The sequence below is a fragment of the Macaca mulatta genome, chromosome 17 (assembly GCF_049350105.2).
Source record: "Macaca mulatta isolate MMU2019108-1 chromosome 17, T2T-MMU8v2.0, whole genome shotgun sequence".
Lineage (NCBI taxonomy): Eukaryota > Metazoa > Chordata > Mammalia > Primates > Cercopithecidae > Macaca > Macaca mulatta.
This window is the reverse complement of record NC_133422.1, coordinates 6,919,204-6,925,203: the sequence shown is the minus strand read 5'-3', so window position 1 is coordinate 6,925,203 and position 6,000 is coordinate 6,919,204.

Here is a 6,000-nt window from a genome sequence, read left to right as displayed (position 1 = left end):
CCGTCTCTCCAGACACTGCTGGACTCTGGGGGAGAGGCCAGAGTGCAGGCATGAGCTGTCCATCCCGGCATCCTCTACCTGCCTATGGAGCCTTCTAGGGAAGTGCCTGGGCTTTGCAACCTTGATACTCACAGCCCTTCAGACATGGTGATGCAGCATAATAAATGTTGCAGAACACGCAACTGATAGCATGAAAACCTTCCCTCTGTGTCAGAAAACACTGTGGATCTTGGCAAATCTCTTCTATCCCGTTGCTGACTCCTGCAGTTAATAACGGCAGTTGCAAGACTCCCTTGCGTAGATTGATCTCAGGTCTTCACTAAAACCTTGCGAGGGAGGTACTTTTATTCTCTGTTTAGAGAGAAGAAATGGAGGCTCAGGGAAGATGAGCTCCTTGCCCTGGTGACAGCTGCCAAGTGGTAGAACTGGGATTGGAGTCGGTCCATGTGACTGCAAAGCCATTTTCTTCACACACAACCCTTTCACTCCTGCCCCACCCTTTCCAGTTTTGTCTGGTGCCAGTTAAACCACACCCTGCCTTCAGACATCGGGCCTCCATGGGAAGCTCCAGCACAGCAGACACTGTGTACAAGGGCCCCAGGTCCTGCTGGGCACCCCCACTCCGCAGCACCTCCGTGCATCCTGACCACAGACACCCACTCCTCCGCTCTTGCGTTTGCCTCACCTTAGGTTAGCCAGGCTCTACGGATTTGGGAGACAGAGCTTGCCCTATCCTGACTGTTCTGCGGCTGGGGCACCCGCCCTGTCCTGGACTCGGTGGTGTGAGGCCCTGACCTTCCTTCCAGCTCCCCACCTTCTCCCTGCACCAGCTACTGGAAGGGAGCCCCTTCTGCTGCCTGTCAGAGCTCCCAAGATAAGACATACTTGCTTCTCCTTCCTTCACTTCCCAGCTCTGCTCCCCAAATTTCTTATGCAAAGCTGCTCTTCCACAAGCCATATTTTGAATGAAAAGCCAAAGTCGGAACAGGATACCCAACATTTACATGATCTGGGCCAATTCCCCTGGGTAGCCACAGCTTCTTAGGGTCCTAGAGTAACAAACCAGAGGCAGAAACTTTCTCGCTCAAATACATTTTACAGTTTCCATCCTAAACACCCCATGTACCCACTGTCTTAGTCCATTTGGGCTGCCCTGCAGTATAAATATGTCCCCAAAGTTTATGTGTTGGAAACTTAATCCCTTGTCAGCAACAGTGTTGAGAGGTGGGACTTCTAAGAGGTGATGAGGTCATGTGGGCTTTGCCCTCCTGAGTAAATTAACAACACTATCTATTAAGATAGCTTGGATAGTAAGGAGTAAGTTTGTTAGGAAAGCAAGTTCGGTTCCCTCTCTCATGCATTCTCTCTCTCTTTCTCTCTCTCTCTCTCTCTCTTTCTCTCTCTCTCTCTCTCTCTCTCTCTTTCTCTCTCTCTCTCTCTCTGTCTCATGCTGTCTTGCCCTTCTGCTTTCCACTGTGGGATAGCACAGCAAGAAGCCCCTCACCAGATGCAACCTCTCAACCTTGGACTCCCCAGCCTCTAGAATTGTAAGAAAGCAATCTCTGTTCTTTATAAATCATCCAGTCTCAGACATTCTGTTATAGTAGCATGAAATGGACTAAGACAGGCTGCTAAACAAGATACTACATAATAGGTGGTTTGTAAACAATAGAAATGTATTTCTCACAGTTCTGGAGGCTGGAAAGTTCAAGACTAAGGTACTAGTAGATCAAATGTCTGGTGAGGGCTCGATTCCTGGTTTGCAGACGGCACCTTCTTTTTGTGTCCTCATATGGTGAAGAGATCGTCTCTCTTGTGTTTCTTCTTACAGGGTCACTAATTCCATCATAAGAGCTCCATCGTCCTGACCTCATTACCTCCAAAGGCCCCACCTCCTAATGCCATCACGGAGATTAAGGCTTCAATATATGAATCTGGAGCGGGGGGGGACACATACCTTCAGTCCACAGGACCCACACACCACATATGTGTTTCCAAGCTAAGGGAGCTGTAATCAGCCAGCCGCAAGCAAAGGTATTGCAGTTTCCTGAAGTAGGTCCCAAACAAAGCAGACCCACACAAATATATGGCTGAATTCCCTAAAGGAGAGAACTTGGAGCTTGGGTGGAGAATGAAGCAGGTGACAGATGCAAAATTCTTCAGTTGTGGCTCCTCTTTTTTCTGTTTGAATATTAGGTTTTCTTTTGATTGAACAAGGCCTGGGCAGCATCAGGCTCCTGCAACCTTAACTTGTTAGCACTCTGAGCTAACACACTAGCCCCTAAATACAGACAAAAGCAGATGGTGTTGCAAGCGCTTAGTACACAGACGGAGCCTCTGCGTGCTGTCTCGCTCCTGCATTGTCCGAGCACACTGGGGCTCAGCCGACAGGAGGCTATTTACGGATTCACAAGTTAAGAAGTATGTGTCTGTTGGAACAGGAAGAGTCCCAACTCCCTATTGACACCTTCCAAATGGCAACAGAGTAACCCTCAAATTGCAAGCTGTCTCTAGGCTCAGCATCCAATTTCCAGGACTCATTGACAGACAGAGGACCCTGTCACATTTATCCCAATTGAAATGTTCCTGCCTCAGTGAGGGATGCCTCTTGGTCCAGACGGAAGGCCCTTGCTCAGACCTCAGCATATTTGGCAGTGGACAAATTCATCTGCAGACTGAAAGCTGAGTTGTGTTCAAGTTCAGGACAAATCTCAAGGCCGATTTATAAAGCTTAAATTAACGTTTAAAAGCTACAGACAAAACACTGAGTCCAAATAAACTAAGTTTAAAAAGTCTTAATCTTTTCAACTCAGTGATATATATATATGTATATGTATATATGTGTATATATATGTGTGCATATATATATATATATATATAGAAAGAGAGGGGGGGGGAGAGAGAGAGAGAGGAGAGAGAGAGAGAGAGAGAGAGAGAGAGAGAGAGAGACAGAATCTCACTCTGCTGCCCAGGCTGGAGTGCAGTGGTACCATCATGGTTCATTGCAACCTCCACCTCCCAGGCTCAGGTGATCCTCCTGCCTGAGGCTCTTGAGTACCTGGGACCACAGATGTGTGCCACTATGCCCAGCTAATTTTTGTATTTTTTGTAGAAATGGGTTTTCACCATGTTGCCCAGGCTGGTCTTGAACTCCTGGGCTCAAGCAATTTACCAGCCTCGGCCTCCCAAAGTGCTGGAATTACAGGCACGAGCTACTGCACCCAGCTGACAATATATTTTAAAAATCATTTCTATGTCTTCTCTATTCAATCGGCAGGCCAGCAATGTAGAGGCATTAACATCAACAGACGAATCCAGCCCCTGTACTAGTGTAGGACGGGTGCACTGGATATCCTGTCTTTAAGCCTAGGAGGATGCATCTCTAAGCATCTTTCTTGCTGCAGAAAGGGAAGTGGATGGGTGAAATGCGGGGGAGGCAGGGAGATGAAGTAGGCGGCCCTTAAAGGAGCCCAGATGTCCTGATCTCAGACAATGGTGGTGGGGTTGAGAGAAGTGGTTGGATTCAAAGGTATCTGGGAAGTAGACACATCTGCCCATCACAGCCTCCCTGGTTTCTCAGCCTTGCCCTGATTGTGGTTCTGATATTCCCTGGCACTGAGCTGCTCACCTGGAGGGTTCTTATGCCTCTGGTTCTCTGAGTCTGCCCCCTGTTTGGCAGTTTCTTGCCCTGAGCCCCCAGCCCTGCCTCCCCAATCTGCAAAGTCACAACAGGAACAGATGCATTTGTTTGTGCAAGTCCAAGACACCTTTTTAAAAAGTGCTTGCTTTGCTCCAGGATTGGGATAGGCTCTTGAATGTGTTTTCTTGTCGAATCCTCTCAATAATTATAGAAAATCTTTATTATTCCCATTTTACCAACTAGAAACAGGAGGCTCAACTTCCTGAATAAGGTCACACGTTACAGAGTGACATTAGACAGGAGACAGATGTGTCTAACTTGGAAAGCCATGCTTTTCCCAACACATGGCCAGGTATTAAATTTAACTCTATTATTAAGAGACTATATTATATCATTGCCTGCCAGTGAATGATTATAAATTTGGGTAATGTTGAGTAGAGAGGCAATGTCTTAATTCTCAAGCAAGACTTAAACCTTGCTACAACCTGGCATCAGCAAACCTAATAATGAAGACATTTCTTTAAATGTAAAACAACATGCCGAGAGAGATCCTAGGATCCGTCTCTATGTCACCCCCTCCCCTAGCCCCCACTGTTTTTTTTTTTCCCTATTAGCTCATTACTGCTTATTTTGAAACCAACAGAAAGCTGACACGGCACCAATTTTGTTCTGCAATTTTAACATGTGGTTGATTGTTTCACTGCATTTTAACTTTCTGTCTAGCTCAAGAAAAACGTGGTTAAAAAAATACTGGAACTGTTTTTGGACACTATAAAATGTTGCCGTTTAATCATAACACTGTGAGCTCCTTGGGGGCAGTAATGGATGTTTCTATTCACCATTGTATACCCAGCTTGTGGCACACGGCTCGGGCTTCAGCCCGCGTGTCAGATGACACTGAACTGAAGGAATTCTTCACGATCACCCAGCACAGCCCAGGCCTACAGCAAGACTGCATTTGATCCTTCACTGCCTTTAAAAACTTTCACTGTGCCCTGCAGCCACCATCATGGAGAAGCAGCCCCAAGACCTACCTGAAGAGTTAGTTCACCTTTCTCCTGAACCGTTTATCCCGACCCATGTCGCTCACTGACCTGCGATTTACTGTTGGGTCGCCCACCTTTTGACTGATCCCCAATTAGCCTCCCAAGAAATGGACTTTGTTAAGGTTTGAACTGTGCCCCCCTGCAGCTTCATATGATGCAGTCCTAACCCCAGTGCCTCAGCATGGGACCTTATTTGAAAGTAGGGTCATTAGATGTGATTAGTCAAGATGACGTCACACTAGAGTAGGGTGGTCCCCAATCCAGAATGACTGTGTCCTTGTAAAAAGAGCACCAGGTGAAGAACAGACACACAGAGAGAACGCTGCATGAAGACTGGGGTTCTGCTGCCACAAACCAAGGAATTCCTGAAAGCCAAGAGAAAAGCCTGGAACAGGTCCTTCGCCGGTACCTTCAGAGGTTGCCTAACCCTGCGGACACCTTGATCGTGGTCTTGGTGCCACAACAGTGAGACAGGACATTTCTGCTGTTTTAGCTGTTCCATTTGTGGTATTTTGTCACAGCAGCCCCAGTCAACTAGCACAGCCTGCTGACCGGGCCTTGCACTTTGCTCCCATCTTGCTGGCCACCCTGGCTTTTCTCCCAGCCCCTCTGCCTCTGGCTGCTCTGAGCGATCGGCTCACCTGGCCAGGCTGCCACACCTGGGTGGTGTCCTGTCCCAGCAGCACTGACATATAAACATAACAGAGCTGTTGTCCAGTTGCCACTTCTGTGTTTGATACCCAAGTGACCGTTCCCCTCAGAGGTTACCTAGAGTGAGCAGGGGGGTGGGGTGTGGCTCCTCAGGGGGCACCTAGGGACCCCCTCTCCTGTGCTCTACCACTTGGAGCCCACTGACTTTAACAATGGGGATCCCAGGGGCTGAAGAACTCAGAGAAAAATGATCAGACCTCAGTAGAAGCCTACAGCTTGTGGCTGTGTTTATGGATCCATCTGGCATCCACACCTTCCCTTCCTTTTCTGACCCAGAGTAGACTATACAGCCCTGGACAGGCAGGAGCTGAGAGGAGATGCAGGAAGACCCTTTCTCCTGGGACACTCTGCTGCCCGACAGGTTCACCAGGATTGATGTGCTCTTCCCCAGGCCTGTGATGACGAATTCTGCAGCCAAGAAATGTAGACATGCTGCAAGCATTCAGAAAATGGAGTGTCTCGTTCTCTTCCAGCTCTGTGTTGCTGTTATTGTTGTTTAATCAATTACCACAGTTGTAAATCTGTGCCCCTGCAGCCCTGCAGTGCCCTCTCTGAGAAAGCCTCAAGACCTTGCTCCCAGTGGGAGTGCAAGACACCAACCAC